Source organism: Ambystoma mexicanum, chromosome 13 (assembly GCF_040938575.1).
Source record: "Ambystoma mexicanum isolate Mex_15411 chromosome 13, UKY_AmexF1_1, whole genome shotgun sequence".
NCBI classification, from domain to species: domain Eukaryota; kingdom Metazoa; phylum Chordata; class Amphibia; order Caudata; family Ambystomatidae; genus Ambystoma; species Ambystoma mexicanum.
In genome coordinates, this window is record NC_090938.1 from 67,484,502 (window position 1) to 67,509,392 (window position 24,891).

General features: G+C 44.1%; 1 long non-coding RNA gene across 2 annotated transcripts in view; it reads right to left on the reverse strand.

Moving 5' to 3' along the window:
- Window positions 1-24,891, reverse strand: part of LOC138520083 (uncharacterized) — a 274,786-nt gene that overhangs the window by 2,185 nt on the left and 247,710 nt on the right. For both annotated transcript variants that reach the window (XR_011282779.1, XR_011282778.1), the window contains one exon: window positions 5,114-5,189. This is a non-coding gene — a long non-coding RNA (uncharacterized lncRNA). The remainder of the gene's footprint in view (window positions 1-5,113; window positions 5,190-24,891) is intronic.

A 24,891-nucleotide genomic window follows, 5' to 3' on the forward strand; every position in this document is an offset into this window, starting at 1 on the left:
ATCATAAAATTCAGTATATGTTGTGAAATCATCTACATAATCATCCTCCCCTATTGGTTCTGCTATGAATGTTGCTGGATTCACTATTCTGCATATACACATTTTGATCTCTGGGTTTGAGGTAAATACCTCGTACCCTAATGTTCATTGTGTAGTCAATGCACTTTTGGGTTTCTCTAGAAAGGAAAACAATTCATCCTGAATGAATAATGTTACTGCATACCCCATTGTTATACTTGAAGCTTTTTCAATTTCAAATGCAGCAGCAGCTAATGTTTGTTCACAAGTGTAATGGCCTTTCATAACTGGATCCAAAATCCCACTGTATTAAGCCAATGGTTAATGTCCATGTCCTAATGTCAATTTTTGTGTGAGAACTGCTGTCATGACTTCTCTTTTGAATGAGAAAATTAGTAAAATTCTTCATGATAATCTGGAGTTCCTAGCAGTGGGGCTATACTAATTGCCTTTTTTAATTCCTCACATCATTCAGTCATTTAATCTGTTAATGTTATCATACTTTTATCTACCTGTGCTTCTTTAAGTCCTTTTAAAAGTGGTTGAATATCGGTGCTAAAATTGAAAACCCAGGCCCTACAATAGTTACATAGGCCTACAAACTGTTGCATTTCCCTCACATTCTTAGGTTCTGAATTCTTCATAATTGCTTCTGCTCTTTCAAGTGTCACTTTCCTCCCCTGTTAAGAGATCTGCTGGCCTATGTATGGGACTTCTTCCTGACAATTTTGTATCTTTTCGTTGTCTAATTTGTAACCTTTCTCTGCTGATATGGTCATGAGTCGTGCTGAGTCTTCCTTGTACCTTTCCTCTTTCACAGTGAATACCAATATGTCATCTACTTACTGAATTATTGCACTCTCGAGCTGTACATTGCCAAGTGCATCTGAAGGAGCCTGTTAAAGAACAATGGGGACTCACAGTACCCTTGGGGCAAACAAGTATATTTCAGATGAATATTTCCATATGAAATGGAAGTCCACATGAAGGGGACATGAGAAGAATTGTGTTTTTTAAATCTATAACTGTAAAATATTTTGCTTCAGATGGAATGCTACATAATATCGTGGCGGGATTTGGAACTAAAGAAAACTCTGCTTCAACAATATTGTTTAGGTGCGAAGATCCTGAATCTTCACGACCCCCCGGTTGATTTCTTCACTGGGTACACAGCCGTGTTGCATGGGGACTCAGATGGCACCAGTACTCCTTGCTTCATTAAAGGAGAAATGGTCCTGAATATACCTAATCGGCTTCTCAGGACTTGGGATATTGTTTGCTCAATTAAAAATTGCTCCTGGTTTAAGCTTCATTTTAACTGCCCCTATTCCTTTCAATATGCCCACATCATATGGACATATGGACTGGAGACCCATAAAATATTTGGCACTTTCTCTAAATCTTCCTGGAAAAAATATTGTTTCTTTTTTATGATCGCCATTCTCTGCTGTATTTTCAAACTCTCCACTTTAATTTAATAATCTCCATCCTCTAACCTCATCATTTGTTCCATGGACAACCACTTTGTTCTCTAGGACCACTGCTGCTTTTAACTGTAAAGGGATAACCTGTCCTCCTTCATCATCCATGGGTATGTCTGGTCTAAACAAAACTTTTCAGGTATTCTCAACATTTTACCTACCATCTTAGGTAACCATGATAATGAAACAATCACTCCATACAAAAATGCTTCTGGATCTAAAGGGACTCCTCGTAATTCTTTCTGACCTGTGAAGGCTAATATAAATGAGTTCACATTTGTATAATGTATCCCTGGAGTGGAACACACTATTCCCTCATCAAGAAAATATATTGTCATATTAATTTTTTTATCAAGTCACATCCTAGTATGTTAATTGGTGTCTGGTAAGAAAATAACAAGGGCAACGACACACCATGTTCTCCTATAGAGATTGGTAATTCATTTGTAAAATGAACTAAGCTCATCACCCCAAAGAATCCCTGTGAATTAATTGAAGTGCCTGATATTGAGTATTTTCCCTCCTGGACACAGTCACAAGTTGCTCCTGTGTCTACAAGGAATGACAATGTCTTGCCTGTTATCATTACCTTGACCCTTGGTTCCTCTTGGGGGGTCCTGTGTCATTGATAGTGCTGAAAATATAAGATCACTTTGTGGGCTGTGCTATTGTGGAAATAAATGAATCCCTGTACATGTAAAAGGATTTCATCCTACCACGGTCACACTTTCTAGTTTAGCAGCAGGTGTTTGCAGTATTCCTACATGTGTGTTCCATTGTGGTACCATGGCCTGTTGTGTCTGTGTTTGCTGGGTCTTTACTGTTGGGCTTGCATAGGCACTTGCTGAGGTTGCCCTTGTGGCAATTGCATCTGTAATGGAGCTTGCTGTGTTTTCTCTGGTTGTGGCACACGTGCCTGATTCTGCGTTTTGATCTTTGGCATATATTCCTGTGGTTCTGTATTATATTGTGGAACATAGCCCATCCCCCCTCTTGGAGCTTGCCTCCCACAATTCCAGCATTGTTGCGTCTGTCTGCCATTAAATCCTCCTCCTCCCTGAGGGTTCTGAAATCCGTCTTTCTCTCCTCCCCTGGGTCGACTCCCTCTTCCTCTTGACCAACAATTTTACCCACTCTGATCAATGGGTATACTAGATTACTTTGCTGCACTGGTCGCATGTCTTGTGTTGCCATATCCTCATTACTTGTCAATACCGCTCATTCTATGGCTAATTTTGATAATTTATTTTCTGAATTAACTTTTCGTACTGCTGCTTTCTACTTTCAGCTTTCTTCTTATTCTTTTCTTGTAACAACGCACAATAGTCAATTGTATTTCTGGCCAGGGCTTCACTTCTGTCACTACCTGATTCTTTATCTGCCTTTGCACTGTCTAGGGCAGTTCTTGACATAAAATGTGATAAAATAATGCCACCATTTTGTTGCATGGTTCTCTTGTCTTGAGGAGCAATCTCTCAAGTATTTTGAATAAAGGCAACAAGATCTTCATCCTCACCCATTTTCCTAGTCATGATCGCACCCATATCTGATGTGTCAGCATATTGTGCTCTGAGCACCTACCATACATCTGCTTGGCACTCTATTGTGTGTCGTGTGTTGTGCAGTTACATCTACATATCCTGCTCACTTCCACATGTCGTCAGCCCTCTCCCATAGGATGGCTGCTAGCGTGCCTTTTATGTCACCTGTAGCCAACGTATTTTTGGTGTCATTCTTTCTAACTCATAGATCCATTTTCCCACACCTGAAGTCAAAATAGGTAATTTCCATTTCAAATGATACTTGTTGATTCGTGGCTATGGAATATAATGTGGTCATCCTCCCCCTTTCTCTAATAATGGGAAGTGTGAAAAGCCTGATCTATAATAATACCCACCTATGTTTAATGGTGGGGCTAGCCTCACCCATTTGTCTCTATCCTGGTAGTGGCTTTAATCTGCTTACATTCAGTAGGAATACATCCACTGCACTGTGTGACCATACTTGTGGTTGCTTAGTGTATCGTATCGGTTCTGGTGTTTTTCCTTTAGGGTACTTTTAGTCTGAGTGTTATACCCCATTCCCTATACTCAAATCTTTCAAGAAACCACCTGCATCCTCTCTTCACACTTTCTCATTTTCTTCCCTTTCTTCTCTGACATCATTATGCCCCAACTTGTGTGACTTTCATCTCTTTCCACATCATCAAGATCTAGTCTGCTTAAAGACAGCGGTCTATGCTCACCTGGTAATACGTCACCTGACCCTCCTCCTGTTTCCCTCAATATAAAATCCTTCAATATTCTCTTGGGTTTTATTCCAATCGTTACCTCTCATTTGCCTATATCAATTCTCAGCCCTCTTCTCTATGTTTTCTACTTCATGCTCGTCTGCCCATGTCTGTATTCTTGGTATCCCTTGCAACTCCCTGCGGGCCTGTAGTGACCCTTTCACTTCCTCAAATTGTTCTCGTGCACTATACTTCTATGAAATAAATAATCTATCTCATCATCCTTTAGTCCCCTACTTCGGAACATAGTAGTTTCCTTATTCCCGTCTCTTTTCTCTCGTCTTTCTCTTGCCTTTTTTCAACCCTCGTACTTGCATTCTCTATTTCTATCTCTTCTTGCTTCTTCTCTTCTAGTCTCTCCTTTTCTTTCCTTGCCTCGTACCATCTTCATTCTTCCTTTAGCTTCCTCTCTTTTTCCATCTCTTATTCATATGCTCACTCGTGTTCTCTATGTAGCATGTACATATGTTGTGATATGTTGCAATACTGTTTTTGACAACAAACCCTCCTAAGGCCACAGCATGAGTGTTTTATTAGTTGTGCCTTTAACCCACTCTGCGTGATATTGTCTTATCTCGGGTGTGTATCTCGGCAGTGTGCTGCATAGGTGTAGAAGAGGAGTGTCCCCCATGATGACAAGTCGATCTCGACTGTCAATACTTACGAGATCTTTTCTTCTCTTATTTATTTTATCAAAGATACTACACTAATTAATTTGAGAGGGCACCATCAATCACTGATTACCACAAAAAATATTTTAAACCATTTTAAAAATCTATGTAATGATATTCTTTTTGTTCCTTCATTTAGACTTTATCAATTTTAATCATTTTGCCTTTTCATTATTGATGTTTTAAGAGTCTCTTCTTTATTTATGTATTATTCTTCTTTGATGTTTACCCTCCTGATTGAACGTCACTCGATTTAAGAATGTGAACATCTCCTATTTTTTCTATCATTTTTTTACCTCCTAATCGAGACAGAATAAATGTTTTGTACTGACATATTTATAACCCCATACACATGTGCACTTTTAAATTTCCTGTGTACGCCTTCCTTTACCATGTTTAGTAAATGTGTCTCATCTCACTTTTTGCTCCATCTTGACGTTTGATATGTACTCTTCTTCTTGGCCTTGCCTCAGGAATCCTTAAATAATACCCCTATTTGGAGTTTTAGTGCGTACCCTTCCACCCCTCTTGGAACTGGGAATCGAGGTATCTATTTCTCTTCTTTGTTATCCCTCAAAATCCTGTTACTTTTATACATATATTTGTAATACAGTCCCTCCCCCTATTTTTGCCACCTTCGATGTTCTACTTACATCCGTGGCTCAGCTTGAGTCCCTCGGCATCGACTCTTCCGCAATAGACCATTTCACCTTCAGTCTGCAGGGGCACCTGTGGGAACGGGACAGGAATTTCGTCAATGGGGCACCTGTTGACTGATTCTTCTCACACGTATCTATTTGTGCTCTGATCTGTACAGGAAGTTCCACAGTCTTCTGGCTAATGGTGAAATGAATCTTACAGTCTAGATCTGGGCCTAGGTCAAGTATAACTGAAAGTTCTGCACTTCTACCAAAGTGTTCTAGCACCTTGAAGCATCTCATGTGGTATATACGATTACCAATAATGTTCTCGGACCCAAATAACCGGACAGACTCAAACATTATGGCAAAGTGCTACTTTATTATTAGCGTAGAATAAAGTAGGGCAATCTGGTGAATAACAGTCAGTAATCCACACACTCAAAACCAAATGTGATTATACAAAAATGTTACACCTCAATATGCCTCATTTATGACATCATCCTACGTGGTAAACTAAAATCCTAGTGAGGGGATGGATTGGTAAGAGGAACATATATTACGTATAGTTTACATAAGTGTTAATAACTTAATTGGCTGCCCCTTATCTGCTGGGTATGCCTCGAACTACCTCTAAAGACGTATAAATGGCAGCGGGTTGGTCTTTGCAACATTGTATAGTATGCTGCTACATAGACCCTCTGATTGGTTGGCATGCTTTCCCAATATTGGACTTTTGGTTTGTTAGCAGCACGTAAGAAAAAAAAAAAAAGAAAGGTACTGAAAGCAACATCAAACTACTCCCCACTTTCCCAATTAGTCCATCATCTCTCATCAGTCAGGCCCCATGCCAAGGTTTCTCCTTTGCAGTTGACCTTGAAGCTTTCTCTCTCTCTCTCTCTCTCTCTTTCTCCTCCTCTTCCCCCCCCAGTGCAGTAATGATGGACGCATCCTGCGAGGATTGTCATCGTGTAGGTCCTGCAGGAATGTCCACATCAAACTGATGCTCATTTTATTCTCCCTGCTGCGGGCAGAGCGAGGGATGCAGATAGGGCTTGGGGAATGATTGGGCTCTGGCAGACCTTGTAAGTGACCAGGCGCCCAGGCTGCTGGATTTACAATTATATATTATATGTTCTTGTTAATTATTTGTATTAGTGTGTGTGTACAAACTGCAAACTATGTGCAGGTTCCGTGGCCAACAAGCACAATTAAACATTCACTTGGTGCTCACAGAAGAAACAGATCACGTCCAATATGTGTTGTGGTCATAATCTTTCTGCTTGTCTTACTAAGCAAAACATGTTCCCATCCCAAAAACTACAATAGCCACCTAAATGGTTTACTGATTGGAGATTATCTTTTCAGAATTTCCAAGTCCATTGCACTCTTTCAAAATACCCTTATGAGAGCGAGTAAGGGGACACTTGCCAGAAGGGTAAGATTGTTGTTTTCTGCAGAAGAGTGTTGGGCTGGGGCAACGTCAGCCTGGGATAAACTCCTGCATGATTTAACTTCTGGTGGATGGAGGGTGGTGTAATCTCCTCTTCAGTCCCAGGGCAGTTAAAGGACAGTGCCTCCGAAGTCAACAATATGAAGAACAGATGAGCAATTTCTGAAGAAATACTTTCATCGAAGATATATGGTATTTGGAATTGAATCCCCCTACAGTGGCTGGCACAGGGCCTAGACATCACGTGTCTCAGATAACAAAAGAGTAGAGTCCCAAGACTTGACCAACTGGATGAAGCTCACCATATACAGATCAGAGAAAGTGCACATCTCTGCATGGTCCACTGACATCCAGACAATGAAGCACGGGTGTTGCTTGGTCTAGAAAAGATCTGGGGCTATGCTAATGCGGGAACGTCGGGACTCGGGCCTAGCTAGCCTTTTGGCTGTAGCTTCCTGAGCTTCGGTCTGTGGCTACAACCAAAAGACCCTGGACTATAGACGATCACCCCCGAGCCGCCAGCAACGGCTCTGCCTTGAAGTAAAGCATGGTGATTCCTCGGAGGTCCTGCAAGAATACATTTGAGGTTCTTCCAGGAGTGTGAGGTGTGCCAAGGGGCCTGGAAGGTATGTGCAATTCCCAGCAACCAGATCAGTTCTCCTCACTAGCACTGGAAGAGCTGGCGAGGCTTTCTTGTTCTGGAGACATCTATTTTGCTGGAAGTTGAACATAAATCCCCATGGCTACCTTAAGGTGACGTACACGTACCTTTCAGATTCTGCAAAGGTTTAGTATGCCAATTCATAATATCATTAGTTCACTAACAATTCGAACTAAGCTTTCATTAGGCTGGTTTACACCATCATCTTCCACAGTGTGGCTTTGCCAACACTTGTGCGATTTGGTTTGGTGCATCCAAATCAAACCTTGTCTCTATTCCTCATTCGAAGATGCAGAGGACTTTCCTCACTGACAACAGCTCCACGCGTCATTTATTTGATATCTTACTTCGAAGGAGAAGTTTCTGGTGAGTCAATGCAGTGTGAGAACACCACATGGTGGGCTTCATCCGCAGGCACACCCAATCCCAAAGGAGCAATGGCTGTACCCCCTGCCCTAATTAACAGGTGATTGGTCTAATCCATATCTAGACTGTCCTGGACCAGGAATCTCTTTGGGCACACAGTGCACGCATTTCACCTCTTGTGGTGGGGGTCTGCAAACTTGGGCTCTCCAAATATGTTGGACTACAGCTCCCATCAGCCGGTTCCATGTGTTAATATCCCCACAAAAATATCGCAATACAAAAATATCGCCATATTTCTGTGGCATTTTTGAGGCTTGGACCCTGCTTGGGACACCCCCGCAACCCCTGCATTATTTTTAAATGTGCGGGGGACACCCCGTACGCCCTGCTCTCACAAATTATCCCCCCCCCAAAAATATTGCCAATGGCGTTTCCGACAACCATATATACGGCGATATTTTTGGTGGGGATAATATCACCTGATACCCATCAGCCATGGCTAACAAAGATAATGGTGAGGCATCATGGGAGCGTTAGTCCAAAACATCTGGAGAGCCACATGTTGCAGGCCACTGCATGGCTTCTGCATGGCTGCTGAGGTTCATCATCCAGGCCCCCAAAAGGTCTACACCAAGGGTAAATTATTTGGACCATTTTACAGAAGTACATTGATATATAGAAAAATGCAGTCATTAGTGGAGACACAAATATGACACAGCAGTAGAAACATATGTAGGTTTTTCACAAAACATATGAAAGTCTCATTTGAAAAATTCACTCCAAAGCTTCCATGTTTTCCATGTGGTCCCTTTTTCGGAGGATGTCTTTCCAGTGCAAATGTTCCCTTGCTTCTCTTTCCTTCCCTCCTACATACACTGAGTTGAAGTTGGGTCTCCTTGTAACCCGTCCTCTCTATTGCCATCCCCCCTTTCCATCTCTCTGTGTGGAAATCGAAATAATATTATACCTCCTATCGCATTGTTTGAATGTATGTTGGCCTACGCCAAGTTGTCTAAAACATCGTGTAAATAGATTCCGCGGCAAGGTCTTGACCTTAATGTATTGTGTAAATCGCCATCTTGGATTTAGCCGCCATTTTAGGTTCTCTTGTAGTGTGGAAGTCACCCTGAACAACAAAATGGAGGCCGAATGACATTTCGAGTGGGATTCTGGCCGTTGTGACCTCCGCACACATGAATAAGTAATATGCCCGCAGGCCACTTGTTGGGGTCGCGAACTGAGACCTTGTCCTATCCCTGACCAATGTGTAAATGAACAACTGTATCAGCGGAACTGATCAAATGCATACATTATGGGATTGACCTGGAAACGAACTCTAGGCCTGGTTCCAAGAATGGTTAACCGGCGAGGGGGTTGGCCAGAGCTGGATAAAAAGTATAAAAACCCGAGTATCCCAATGTACGGTCTCTCACACTAACACGGCGAACTACCGTTGATAGTTCGTTCTGTTACTCTGAGGGCCGAATAGCTATCCGTTTGTCAATTGACTTTTGGTAATTGTTGTATCTTTGAATAAAGCGCTTTGTATGTCCTTTGTAACCTGTGTTGGTGTGTTTCCTTTGGGCTTCCCGGCCTCATATCAATTTTTCTGTTTCCACATCTGCACGTCCCCAAATGGGGAGTCCCCTCATATACTTAGCTAGGCTTGCCTCTGACTTTTTCCCAGAACAACATGCTCATTCTTAAATGTACACCGTCAGTGAATACTATGGGCCCGATTCCTGAAATTATCTGTGTGGGAAATAGGGAACTTGCAGCCCAAACTGCGTGCAAAATCCTGTTAGTCAATTCATGGAATCGAATGCGCAGGATTTTTCTTGGACTTGCGTGGATTTCAAGATGGCCCGGCACGCACCTTCGAGTGGCCGAGTGCCTTGCATGAAACACCACACAGAGCTTGGGCATGGCTTGCGTAGAGAGCTGGGAATGGAGCGCAACACAGAAAATGGAGATAAACATGCAAAAAAAGTGGCCGTTATGACGGACCGACCACAAGCAGTCCATTGCATGCCCCTGCTATTGCTCAGAATGATATGTATTCATCGACCTGACTGTGCAACCTCTCGGCAGGGAAATGGCCACGCAAAGCCCTCATGCTATCTTCCAATTGAAGGCAGGCATACAGACACGTTTGCATGAGATTCACTGCACAGAGGTAAGATCGGGTGTCAGATTTAGGTGTGTGTGTATGCATCTGGGGTTCTGATCTAATTCAGGGGTGCAGGTGCGCAGTGTAGTGGGGTGCAGGAACAGTTTATAGAGGGTTTGCATACAGATTTTCAGAGTTTTTCCTGGGTTACGATAAATCGTACACATGTTGTCAGGGTGCCACTAACAGTTACCGTGGACCCCACGCAGGGTCCCTGACATGCAGGCCTGCTTGTGGAGGGCCCCACGCACTGTTTGTATGTGTGTGTATTCGCACCTGATGGAGCAGGCTAAGGTAGCTTTTCTGGCTGGTTTTGCTTTGCATGGGAGCGTGTTGGAGGTGTTCTAGGACGCGACTTTGTGCAGACGGTTACTTTGCACAAACAATTCCATGAACACAGAGAGAGCACATTTTTCATTCTTCGCACAGTGTAGTTCTCGGTGTGAAGCCCTTGTGGAATAAATGTGCACTTTCTACTTTTTGGGACCTTAAATTCATGTTGCTACACTGTATTTATTTGTTGTATACCCTGTATCCTTCTCTTAAATATTGCATCTCAGTGGTATGGTGTGTGTCTGGGTGTGTGTGCACGTTTTGTTGGAGGTAGAGGTGTAAAGTAAGGAGTATGGAAAGCCATATCTAATCATTGCTTAATATCTCTGTTAAAACACATGCATATGACAACTAAAGTAAACGTATCTGCCAGGTGGTGGTTTACGTAGCACAGTGGGTGAGCCTCACATCTCTCCTTCTGACTGCCACAATGTACAGTAATACCCAAAAATAAAAAAGCAGGGTATGGTGCAGAATTTTGAACATTTCAGACATTTCAGAAATGCATGTGTGCAATGAGGTGAAAATGCCATTAAAGGAGTGGGGTGTGTGTGTGTTTGTTTGTTTGTTTATGTATTTATAATGTGCACGCATACCCTAGGGTAACAGGGTGCAGCAGTTACATGAATATGCAAAGCTTAGTTACAGCAAAGTTATTATTTACATACAGGTATTAAATAAGTATATTGGAAAAAACACCCCACAGCATCCAATAAGACTGAGCTAACCATAGCATCCTCTAGTTACAAAGAAGCCATCTTTCTTGCTAAAAAAGACACATATAACAAAAGGATTACACAAGCGGAATCCAACACTAAGGAACTTTTTAAGATTCTGAAAGAACTAGAATCCCCTATCGCCCCCATAGACAAATGTGTTACAGATGCACTATGGTGTAGTAATATACAGAAAGCTCTATTAGACAAAATAGTTTGCCTACAATCTAAAATCAATGCAAAAAAATCCCTACTACTAGCTGACCCGGACTACAAACAACTACCTAACAAATCGCCTACTTTCAAGTCCACTTGTAAACCTTTCAGCTTCTCACCCCTCTCAATCTGGGAAGTAGAAAACAGCATCAGGAAACTTAAACCTTCAAATTGCCAAGGCGATGCCTGCCCTGCCCCGATCATCAAAGCTGCTGCGCACGATCTGGCACCATTCATAACCAACCTCATCAATGCCTCCTTCAAAACTGGAGTAGTACCTGATAACCTAAAAGATGCGTGGGTCATCCCACTCCTTAAAAAACCTACTCTTGATCCAGTCAACCCGTCTAATTATAGGCCGATAACAACTGTACCTTTCCTATTAAAAATACTGGACAGAGCAGCCTATTTACAAATACAGGCCTACTTAGAATCAAACAATCTCCTAGGACTTAGGCAATCAGGTTTCCGACCGAGACACGGCACAGAAACTGCATTAATGGATCTCACTACCCAGATCCAAATCCTGAAAGACAATGGCAAATGTGCACTCCTCTTACTGCTTGACCTGTCAGCAGCTTTTGACTTGGTCAACCATCAAACACTCTGTCACCACTTGAAAACAGCAGCACACTTTTCTGACGCAGCCACGGCTTGGATCAGTTCCTTTCTGGCGAACAAGACCATGAGGGTCTTCTCTCCCACTGATTCTGCTGAACCCTCACCAGTACCCTGTGGAGTCCCGCAAGGCTCTTGCGTGTCCCCGACACTCTATAATGTATTCACAAAGCCCCTCTTTGATATCCTTGACTATCTGGGTGTCACGTATACCAATTACGCAGACGACACCCAGATACTCATTCCTATCTCGGGTAATTATGAAACAGAGAGCAAAACCCTTAATGGAATCTACTCAGTAATTCAAGCATGGATGGCACATCATGGACTCTTTCCCAATGACGAGAAAACCGAGTTGATTATCCTTGGCACTCACGCCAAACTCAAAAATCTCAATCCCGCATTTAAATCCTTCACCATAGATGGCAATCTCATACCCGTGTCAAATAACACCAAAACCCTTGGTGTGTACATCGATGCCACCATATCCTTTTCCAAACAAACTAATGCAGTAGCATCTTCAGCCGCTTACACCTGTAAGCTGATCACTGCATGTAGGCCGTTCATCTCCACACCCAATTGCATTACTCTTGCTAGAGCATTAGTCCTATCCAAAATAGACTACTGTAATGCCCTTTATTTAGGCACTAGCCACAAAAATATCAACAAACTGCAAGTAATTCAAAACAATGCCATTAGGGCCGCCCTCAACATCCCTAAAAAGATGCACATCTCCGAGACCAGACGTAAAATACGCTGGCTCCCAGTCAAGCACAGAATTTCCCTTAAAATGTTGGCCCTTACACACAAAGCCAGGGCCAACCTTGCACCAGCCTACCTCACCAACCAACTTACACTTCACGCTTCTTCAAGACCACTTAGAGCAGCACAAGCTAACACATGTCCATACCGAGATTCAAACTTCATAACTCGGGTGGTGCTAGCTTCCCTGTACAAGCCTCTAAACTATGGAACACAATCCCTGCGCTCCTGTGAGCAGAACCATCTTTTAACCTATTTAAACACAACACAAAGTGTTGGCTTCACAACATGGACTCTATGACAGCCTAACCGCCTGCACCCAGCATGATTGACCGTCACTAGCCCATTCTTGTAAGTAATGTATTTATACTAGTCTATGTATGTACCCATTTGCTTCACTAAGTTTGTCCCTACCTGTAACTGTATTGTGACGTACCCTTTTGACTGCTTTCAATTGTAACTGTAACCAGATCTAACTTATGCGCCTGTATGCCCCTGGGCCTGGCAGCGCTTTATAAATAAAATAAATACAAATACAGAGAAGGTACCAGGAGCAAGACATAATGATACATAACATGTGTTTAAATCAGCAAAATATACACAAATAGAGGTGAAAAAAGGTGAGGGAGTACAAGTACAGTAGAGGTAGCAGGGGGTTCAGGAGGCCTGGCTACTTATGAAATTCTGATAGAGGAGGTCAATTCTTAATGTGGGGGGTAGGGAGTTCCATAATTTGGCTGCTTTCACCGGGAAGCAATTGCCACCGATGGTGGAACGGTTGTAGTTAGGAATAGAAAGGCAGTGTTTGTAGGCTGTTCTGGAGGGTGTCAGGGACGTTTGTCTATGGAATCTGTTGACCAGGTAGATAGGCGCAGCGCTGTTGAGGGATTTATGAGTGAGTGACAGGGTTTTTAGGAGAATTTTGTCGTTAGTAAGGAGCAAGTTGTTCTGTCGGCTACACTCAGAGATGTGGTCTCTTTTCAGCTCTCTGCCCTTCCTTCTCTCCCTCCTTTCCACACAGCTTACTGACTGGTCGCCTGGTGTACCTCAGAGTCTCACAGTTCCTGGGCACCCCGGCCAGTCCTCTGCACTTGCCTCAGGGCCCTGCACTTGTAATAAAACCTCTGAGAGCTTCTCTCTTCACACTTCACCAGTCTCTACTGCATGGATGCACTTGGTCCCCTGTCCCTCCTTGCACTGCTCGCACTTGCGCGATCAGTATACAGCTCCGCCTGACAATTGTTCTGTCTGTTCTCCCTTGTCTTCACACCTCAATGTGCACTTGAAAAAAACACAGAATCGCTATCAGGCCTATTTGCTGTATCTAAACTGTTAAATGTATCATATTAATTTAATCTGCCTGTGCAGACCGTTATCGCTTCAGAAATTCAAGGGCTCTGAGCGACTGTCGTTTTTCCCCCTGTTCCCACCCTCCTTGAGCGCTTTCAAACACTGCCTGTGTGTAGGCGCTATATAAATAATCATCACCATACAATACCATACCATTGAAAGACTATAATGCTTTCTGAGATGTACAGCTTCTCGTCCATAAGAACGTCAGACCTGCTGAGAAATACATGCACTGTCCCAGTAAAAGTAAAGCAGCTCTTCAGACATGCAGAGAAGTGCTGGTACTCTGGTTAAAAAAAATTGGCAGTCTTGCTGAAAAATGTGTGTCTTGTTTACAATAAAAGTATTGTCTTGGACGAGTTTTAACGCTACTTCCCCATTAAATGTGTGTCAGCTATGCTCCGGAAAGCATGTTATGTTATGTTAATGTAGGTATTTATATAGCGCACCATCGCCAATGGAATTGGTCCCCAGGTGCTCTGGCGGATCTGTAAACAGGAAGGAGCGTGGGTAAGGTTAGTCGGGATGAGGGGAGTAGGAGAGTGGGAGAAGTGGTGTGCTGTTGGCAGCTTCAGCTCGGTATACACCGAGTGCTGGGCTTTGGTGCAAGTATTGGATCGGGCGAGACCTTGTGTGCTGTGGGTGCTATGTGCGTTTGCTGTGATGTGGAAAAGTGCATGTGGATTGCTGGGAAAGAAATGGTTGTGTGACTTTTGTATGGGTTAAGTATGCAGAAAGTCGAGGATTGGGTTAGTGGTGTCTGTATCCTGATGTCAGGTTTGTTGTCAGGTACTTCTGGTTCCGTTTGGGCTGTATCCCTGTGGGTGTGGTTGTTGCTGGTTCCTTATGGGCCATCTCGCTGTGGTGATGGTGCGCTGATCCAGCTTTATCGTAGTGAGTATTGTATGGAGTTCCTACCATGGAGCGATAGGTGTGTCTGAACCTTTTCTTCGGGTGTGGAACTGGGTTGGCACTATCTATTCTCTTGTTGTCTAATGTGACCCTGGTCGGTTGAGGCTTTGAATGGTTCAGGGTCGGAGTGGTGTTGATGGGGCGCCCTAGTGTATCTGTCTAGGTCTGTATCTGTCTAGCATGCACCCACTAATGGTGCCACATCTTCAGCGTGGCAGTCTATACCATCCTGGTGCCCCCAATGAAGGGTAATCCTGGGGGCCCTTTGCAATGGTGGGGCTGACGTGCCACCTAGTAGTTGAATTTTACGCTATATAGGATGTTACCATAAGAGTACTACTTGATTTGAGTTGAAAATAAATTATTTAAATAGCGCTTATGCCTAAGCACTTTACATAGAACATATATGCATACAATATCACCCAAACAGAGTTGGTACACATTTATCGACCTCAGAAAGATGAAAGGTTGAGTTGGCCTTGCCAGGATTCAAACCGGTGATCTCCAGATCACACAAAGACTTCAGCAGCGAGCACTCAACCTGCTGAACTATCTTACCAGCTACTATCCTAGCTTGGAAGTGATACAGGACATTTTTCAGAATAGTATCACGTGAATCATCTCAATTATGACTGATGTTATGTTATGTTATGTTATTGGGTTTCATACCACGGTGTGCTATCGTTTGCATGGTCTGTTGACGCTATGGGTTCTGCAAGAGAGGGATGAATTAAGTTAGAAGACAAACAGAAAATGTAAGATAGCTTTGCGGTTGTGTTGATGCGTGAGGTTTATTTGATTGTGTTATTCAAGTTTCTTGGAGCGATGGGGAGCTCTGATATTTTTTGTATGTGCTAGGAGGTGGTATTAAATTGCGATAGTTGGGTGGCTTAGTGAGTCTTCGTATTATGAGGCGGAAAGCACAATTTGATCGTGTTACCCCGAGAACACGTAGTTGAGGAGTCACGTCTTACTTCCAAGCTCCTCGCCTTGACTTCCTGGACAGGATTTGCAGCCGAATGGTAAATTATCTCAGTCTAGTGCTTCCCTGTAACTGTGGTATCAAGTCTATTGGTACTTGTCTACAAACTTGTGCTCCTAGGATAGCTTGGTCTGAACACAGATTAGTTATGTATTATTAATTTATTTTTACATGTGTGGCAGTGCACTGAGCCCTGAGGTATATCTATGCACTACTTACATTAGGAAAGGAGACAAGATAATTACAATGGGAAAGGAAAACAAAGTTTCAGGTATCAAGCAGTACCATCACACGTAGAGTCAATAAAAAGTGTGGAGTGTCCGTTTGGGTAAAAGTGCCATAGCATTGTGGGATAGTTGAAGAGCCAGGTTTTCACATTTTTCTTAAAGGTCCAGTAGAGGGTTCTTTTTCTTAGTGCGATGGGGAGATTGTTCCAGAGCTTAGCGGCAAAGACAGGAACGCTTGTGCCACCCGCGGTTTTTTCGATTGAAGCTGGGTACTCTGTGGTAATGGCAGTTTGTGGTTCACAGTAGGCGTGGGGGAATGTATTCCTCCACACAACGGGAAAGGTAAGCCGGGGCAGTGTTAATGAGGCACCAGCGTGAAATGGACAGAGTCTTGAATTTGATTTGCTCGCGGATCGGTAGCCAGTGGCCATTTTTTCTGGCTTCTGAGACATGTCCTTGCTTGGACGGACCTAGGGTGACCCAGAAGGCGTTATTTTGAATGGTTTGAAGTGTACATACGTTCCGCAGGGAGGTGCCTGCAGTCAAGTTTGGCGCTGGCTATGGAGAGGCGGTTGGTTGTGTGAGTAAGGGTTTGCTGGCGTTAAGTATTTTGACGGTCTAGGCAGCAGAGGAGGTGATGGTATTTAATTGGCGCGAAAGGTCGATGGTAGCGGCAAAGATTACTTTTCCACTTATTACCAATTCCAAGTTTATGACATTCAGGAACTCAGGTGCAGAGAAAAAGTCACTAGCACAAAGTTTTGAATGCCATTACCAGGGTCTAACTCAAGACCAGTCAAGAGTCAAGCAGATGTAGATTTATGTTATGTTATGTTAATTACACTTATAAGGCTCCAAAGCCCGCAGTGCTATTCGCACCAGAGTTCCTGAACATGTCATCTCACTTGGTCAATCATGATCTGGTTAGCCTTGGAATGTTTCAGTGACTCTTTCGTTTTTGATGTCATCCTTTATCTTGACTTGAATAAACGTACAGTTTTACCGTGCTTGCCTGCATGATCAGGTAACCAATATGATAGGAACTCCGGCCAAAATAATACCAACTTCGATTGTTTTCAATCCGTATACACTATTGTATGTAATTGGTTATTTCTAACACGCTTAACACCCAGAGGTTTCTAAGCACAGACCTGGCGAACGAATCTGTGTTGCTCTGTGTTGTCTTTCTTCCAAGACGAGCGTGTTGCCCCTGAGCTATCCTCCCGACGCTACCCTGACTTTGGCAAACAGATCTCAATTGCAATTGCCAGAAAAACGGCAGATATTGTTTTTAAAAAAAACAAATAGGGTAAAAAATAAAATTGCTACAAGAAAACTGAATTGTTCCTTCATATTAATTATATGTCCGCACTGATTACATGTATGAGGCAGTGATGAGTATGAAACTGACAAACCATTTGTGAGCGCTAACAACGAGCACACAATGCCTGCCGACATGCATTCATTTCAAATTATATGATCAACTCAAAGCGAACGATAAAATAATTAAAAGGGGTTTAGTTAGAGTTTAGTAATCGTCTTGAAAAACAAAACCAATTTGTAGAGTGCGGAACGGGTATTAGGAGCCTGGAGTGGCTGAAAACGTGAACACGTGCACTGCCTGTTGTTACGGGCGTGCCAGGCCTTGTTGTGCTTTGCGTACGCCAAATGTTTAAATTAAAAAAAATAGAAAATAATTTTTTTAACTAAATTAAATCACTCCAATGTATGGATATGTCACATGCATATAAACGCATTACATTAATAATGGAATTGTTTTTGCATTAGGCAGGCTTAGTGACTTATGTCTGACCGCCTTAATGCAATCAGTTATTTTAATAGAATTGTAATAGGATGGTTTTATACTCAATGCATTTCGATTAAACAAATGCTTTGCAATTGCATTGCTAAAATTAGATTAACCTCTCAAGAAATTTTTTTCATGCATTATGCTGTGATCCCAGTATGGCTTTTTTTTCTTTCTTTTTTTCTTTTTTTGTATGATAAAGTGACTTAACATCCACCAGCCACAAAATAATTCCAGCAGGCCAGCAAATGTATTCACAATTAATATCAAACAAAACATATGTTCAAAAAGTCAACATGTATAAAATAACACATGACAATCAATCTCGTAACACAATTAATATCAAACAAAACATATGTTCAAAAAGTCAACATGTATAAAATAACACATGACAATCAATCTCGTAACACAGCAACTCTGGGGGGATTTGATGTTAATTGTGAATGAATATTATTTTAACAAATCACATTGATTACTGATCAGATATGCGGGGGAATTCATACTACGTTGGTTGTAGCTCGATACCCAACTTCGTGATGTGGAAGGGTGGAGTAGCCTGTGCTCAATTGTGTGTATATGATACTTCCTACCCCCAGGTAGTGAAGGTAAGGAGTTAGTAAGTCTTCAGAGAGTACAAGAGAGGTCAAGTATATTATACTGTACTTCTTTCCCCAGTAAATAGGCATACAAGTTAAAAAACAAAATCACATCACATAACACATTTACATGTTTTCCCTTACATGAACATTTCTACTCTCATGTTCTCATCCTGTTTTTTATACATTAAAGTGCCTATACACAAGGCAAGTGTTTCAAAGCGCTCAAGGAGCGAGGGAACATGGAGACAAAACACAGTTGTTCAGAGCCCTTGAAATTCTGAGACGATAATAGTCTGCACGGGCAGAGTAAGTGCAAATAATAAGATTAACAGTTGAGACAAAGCAAATAAGCCCGGTGACTATTCTGCAGTTTTGCCAAGTGTAATTAAGGGGTGGAGACAGGGGAGAACAGACAGATGATCTTCAAGCACGGTGCATTTGGTTCGTGCAAGTGCACAGACCGGTACAAGGGGGTTCAAATGCACCGAGCCGGTTGAGACTAGGTTAAGTACAGAGAGAGCGCCACTCTCTTGGGTCATTTTTCAAGTGCAGCGAGGGTGGGGTGAGTGCAGGGCCCTGAGGCAAGTGCGGCAGAGGACTGGCGGGGAGCCAGGGACCTGTGAGACTCTGAGATACACCAGGCAGCCAGTCAGCAAGCTGTAATGAAAAGGAGGGAGAGAGGGGAAGAGCAGAGAGCTAGGTTAGCAGGGTAGAGGGAGAGAGGAGGAAGAGGAGAAGAGGAATGTCTTAAGAAGTTTCCAGAACCTAAGGAGATCAAGCTCAAGATGGAGTGCGGCAGGGAGGCTATTTCAGAGGAAGGTCCCTGCAGAGGATAAAGATCTTCCTCCAAATCTCTGCTTGGAGACCCAGCTCACTCGGAGAAGGTTGGAGGTAGGTGACTGGAGCGCTTGGGAGGGACAGTATTTAGGTAGGCAACGTTGCAGATAGGTAGGTCCCAAGCTCCAGAAAGCCTTGTGGACAATGAAAAGGGTCTTGAACTGGATCCTTACAGCCACGGGGAGCCAGTGAAGGTATTTCAGCGGCAGGGAGATGCGGTCCCTGGGCTTGAAGCCAAGGATAAGTATTGCAGTTCTGTTCTGGATGAGTTGCAGAGGGTGCAGGGCAGAAGTAGGGAGGTTGAGGAAGAGGCCGTTGCAATAGTCCATCCTGACGAGAACCAGGGCTCCGGACACAATGAGCTTCTGGGGGAAAGTGAAAAAAGGTAGAGTACCTCTGATGAGGTGTAGCTGATAGTTAGACTTTTTAGAGATATCCGAAATGTGAGTGGAGAAGGAGAGAGTGGAGTTGAAGACAAATAAAATGTAGAGCTAAGATAGCCCATTCTCATGAATGGGAAATTGTAATTAGTGTCCTATAACCAAGACCACTGAATTTGGCTACAGCAATTGCAAACTGGGTTGGTCTTGAAGCCCAACACTGACTCGCAATCTCCTAACCTACACTAATCTAGGTTTGCTTCTTGCTTTTTTGGAGGGAGTAGTTTATTGATAACACCACATTCCCGCATCAGATGATCTTACCATGCTCCACGCTCTGCTAACACCGAATTGTACACATTTTGTAACAGACCTCCTCTACAGACCCCCGGGCTATGACATTACCTTCTTAGTGACTCTGTATCAGCCTTTCTTCTTTCTCACCCAACACTGACTATTCGTGAGGATCTAAATATCTGGTTTGATACACCAGCCAGCCCCATGAACCGCCACCTCATTAACAACATGGAAGCCCTCAACCTGACCCTATTCATATCAGACCCCATCCATGTTGCAGGTCAAACACTAGACAGAGTGTTCAGCTCATCCATCCTGATCACCGCCGCCCTCACCCGCCCCCGCATCTGGACAGACCACTCCGCTATCTTGGTCTCAGCCCTGACCCCAAACAACCCCTTGCCGTTCCCCCTCACCTCCCATCTGCCGCACCAAGAATCCCACTCTGGAACAAGTTTTCCATTTGCCATGATCTTTCCTCTGCCCTACTCTCCTCTCTGCCCAATCTCCCCCTCAAGGAAGGCACCCTGACCCCAGACCCCTTTGAACAACAGTTCCCAGACGCTCTGTCCCTCTAATCCCCATAAAACTGCCATCCATCCGTATAGACCATTCTCCAGGGAGGTTCATCCCCCCCTCCTCAAATTACTCAAAACCCTCAACCGATCCCTAGAACAACACTGGCAGACAACCCCCTCTCCCAAAACAAAGCCACTGTGGCAAGATAGAAGAGAGCCTACAGATTCGAGATCAGGAAAGCCAAACACACATTCTACACCTCCTGCATCACCAAGCAATCCACGCATAGAACTCCATGAGTTAATCACTTAGTTCAACACCCCCCTCTGCTCTTCCTCTCCACCAATGGTACTGTGCAACATCCTCTCTGAACATTACTTCAACACAGCCATTGACAGAAAACTCACCATCCTTACCAAACTAGCAACCCCCTGGCCCCTATTCCGACAGCCCCCCTACCACAGACCTCAACTAGGACCACCTTTCTCACGGACTTCTCTGCCATCTCCTCTCTCGAATTCTCAAAGCTTCTCTCCAATGGCCGCCCCTCAGGCTCCCGTGGAGACACGTGCCCACCAGCCCTCCTCAAAAATATCCTCTCCTCCACTTGTGTCGGCACCCTCATCACATCCATAATCAATCACTCTCTGACAACAACAGGTATCTTCCCACTGGAATATAAAATCTTACACATCAATCAACTCCTAACAAATCCCTCTCTTGGTCCACTCCCACCTCCAACTACTGCCCCATCTCCAACAACAGCTTTACAGACAGATTATTGACTGCACAGCCTACTTCCAGCTCACACTCTTCCCAAAGACCCACAGCCTTCTGGGCCCTGCCCATTCTGGATTCGGACCCCTCCATGGTATTTAATCCTCCCTGGTGTCTATCTGGGATGACCTGAAAACAACAGCAAACTTGCGAGGGTTGCACCACTCTCATCCACCTCGACCTATCATCAGCCTTCAACATGATTAACTACTCCATCCACACCAACAGACTCTTTGAGTTCGGTATAAGGGACTTAGTCCTCAGCTGGATATCCTCTTTCCTTTCCAACCACTCCCATATCATCTCTCTAGCTCCTTTCTCATTTCCCCCCCTGCCCAGTCCTGCATGGAGTCCACTAAAGGGCCTGCCTCTCTCCCCTCCCTTACAACCTTTACCATGCACCCCTCCTCAAACTCATCCGTCCCCAACAATCTTACTTGTTACAATTGTGCGGATGATGCCCACATCATCCAGAAGATTCCTAAATCCCCCTCCTCACCCCACCCAGACCTTGCATCCTGCCGTGCAGACATTGATCTCTGGATGACACACAATCACCTGCTCCTGAACCCTGGAAAAAACAAAATCCTAATCTCTGGCAAAACAGCTCTCCTTCCCCAACCAATACCATGGCCGCAGTCATTAGTTTACCCTCCCACCCCCGCATGCCCCTCTGTAAAAAACCTCAGATCCATGTTTAGCTCAAACTTGACCCAGGTTGTAGTGCATTTTTCCCTACCTCTCGTACCTCCTTAAAATATTCGCAATCATGGCCATTATCTTCTCGTGCCTAGACTACGCCACCTCCCTTTCCCTGTCTGTTCCCACATACCAACTGAGAAAGCTCCAATGAGTTCAGAACTCTGCAGCAAGTCTCCTCTGGGCAATCCCCCCCCCCCCAGAGAACACACCTCACTCGCCCTCAGAACACTCCACTGCCTACTGATTAGTCGACAGGTCTCTTTCAAGGCCATGTGCATTACCCACCATGCAATCCAAAAGAAATGTTTGGAATTCCTCCAAAACAAACTCTGCCCCACCCCATCGGAAACATCAGATATGGATCAGCGCACCTCCTGGTAATCCCTCCTTTAAAGTTCTCTAGATTAGTAGGCACCTGCTTCTCTGTCCGTGCACCCTCATTCTGGAACTCCCTCCCCCTCAGGCTCCACCTCATAGAGGATCACCTGGCCTTGAGGAAAAACCTCAAAACCTAGCTAATCCCATGAGCCTCATGATCCCCCGCATCCCACAAGCCCACTATCCGCCTTCCACAAACCCTCCTCAGCCAGGCCCCACCCCACCATCACCTGCCCATCCCAGCCACTAGTATTTTTTCTGTAAACAGCCTGCCTAGGCCTCCCACCCTTCCGCAAGTAATGCTTACCACCCATGGAGGTCCCAGGTACTCTGTCAGCCAATCTGCACCGAAAATTGAACCCTGACTGTGGGCCAAACTGTGCACCCATAAGGGCTGGGAGGGTGACAACGCTTAGCACTTAAAGTGCACTTTGAGATTTTCGAGCATATCATGCCAAATCTGGTCATCCAGGCACCTGAGACCAGAAGCCTAGGTTCTGGCACAGCAGGCAACTCCAAGGCAAAGGGCAATAGGCCAGGCTGTCTCACTTAAGCACAAAGCGGGGTCCCCGTTTTGCTCACTAGAAGAACTAAGGGTGACTTTTGGTGCGCCAGGAAACACTAAAGCACAGGATAGACAGGCCTCGCTGTCGCACTTAATTCATGGAACAGGGTTTTTTGTGCACGCACTTGAAAGAATCAGGGATGGCATTTGTCCCTGATTAACCACCTCTCTGAGGACGAGTAGTATGCACTCATCAAGCACTTAAATCGCATGCTGAGATGGAGCAATGCTCCGGGTACAAAGACGGAAAGCAGGAATCAATCATTATAGTTCGTACAACTAATCTATTCCTCCCTTCGCACGACGCACCTTCGCAGCTTTGGTGGAAGGCACGGCTTCATGCCACGCACCACGCACACACATACAAGACGAACACTCTTGCACATCACCTCTGCCAGAAGCTACTTTGAATGACAACAATTCGAACTGTAGCTTCCAACATAACTCACTAACCCTTATAGACTATCCCCCCTTATCCATAGTATTCGTCCGCAGCACCCACACACACTCCACTTAGACAGGGGTGACTACCAGGGTCTTGGACACCCTTTTAACTATAATGGCTGAAATGCACACACGCAGAATACCACATCCCTAAACTTAGGTAGCCCGGTCGATCGAGGGCGTTCATCCGAAAGAGCGTGGGGACCATAATTATGGGGAAAGGCGCTATAACAAATATCAAAATGAATGAATAATTGAATGTCATTGTGCTGTCCGATGGCACATCTTCTAGTGCTTTTGCAGAGATGTCCATTGGAGAGAAGAGCAGCACTTGACCACTAGTCACATGTCTACTGACTTGCTCCATGCCCCAAAATGTGCCAAATTATTTTGCCCACTCAGACGCAGGCACATTCCACTGAAACAATCTTTCTGGAACTTGGCATGTACCATTCACTTGACTGAGTAATCATTGCTTTAATGTTGATGTTTTCAGGATCATCCGCTGTACTATGTTTTTTGATAATCTCTATTGTTCCATCTAAGTGAAAATAGAGCATGAGTTATAAAACCGGATATAATTGTGGGGAAAATGATTGGATGCGGTTCATTTAGAATGATAGTAATAACAGAGAACATGATTGGTTGGACAATATTTGGAGGGGACTCATTCAGGCTGTGACAGCAACGCCGGGGTTGCCATTTTTCTAATGATATACCTCTTATCCCATCGACCTGGCAAAATATATTCCAAAATGTGGCCAGCATTACGTGTCTCGTTTATCTGCAACTATAAGTTAGAGGAAAATGAATCAGAGAAACTTTGGGACACTGATGACATCAAGTGAAGTGACATCATTATGACGAATCAACTTCCAGGGCACCAGTGGTCCAGGGATGAATATCGGTTTCTAAACCATCAATCAGCCCCACACCTTCAGTACACCAGAAAGGATCCAAACAGATTGGAAACACAGGTCAACTATAAACATCCTTGTCCAATTTTGGAAACATGGACGGACCAGCAGGCATAACTCCACAAAAGGTTGTGGCATCGTTTGTTAGTTGCAACACAGCGAAAATACAATTATTACCCAATGATAAAAGGGACTGTCCAGTCAAGGTTGTATACAAATATTGACTTTTTTATTATCACAACAGACAGTTCTACTACACTACGAAATACACACCACCCTCTAAGCAATGCAGAGAACAAACAGTTTCAAAGAAGGAAAACTGATACACTCTGGATACTGACAGGAGGTAGTCAATATAGTATTTCATTGCAATAGTTCAACGATACTTGGTGTCAACACAACGGGAGCAATGATATGATATGATAGGTTATTTATAACGTGCATAATACCCAGAGGTTTCTAAGCGCGGACCCGGGGATCGAACCTGTGTTGCTCCGTGTCGTCTTGCTTCCAAGGCGAGCACATTGCTCTTGAGCTATCCTCCCTAGAGTCGTAAAATGTCACTAGGGGCCTTCGGAGAAGGGCCAGTGGGTCTGAAACACAATGTATCTTGTGCTGTAGGAGTTCTTGGTGTTCGACAGGGTCGAATCGGTTTCAGGGCGCTTTGCAGCTTCTCTGATAGAGTTGAAGACGGGAGACAGTGGAGGGTAACAGGCTGAGTGAAGCTGGACAGACAGTTGCAGGCTGGCCTACACGGCAGCTGAGGATTAAGAATCTTTGTCTGTGTGCTGGTCGGTGGTTCTGA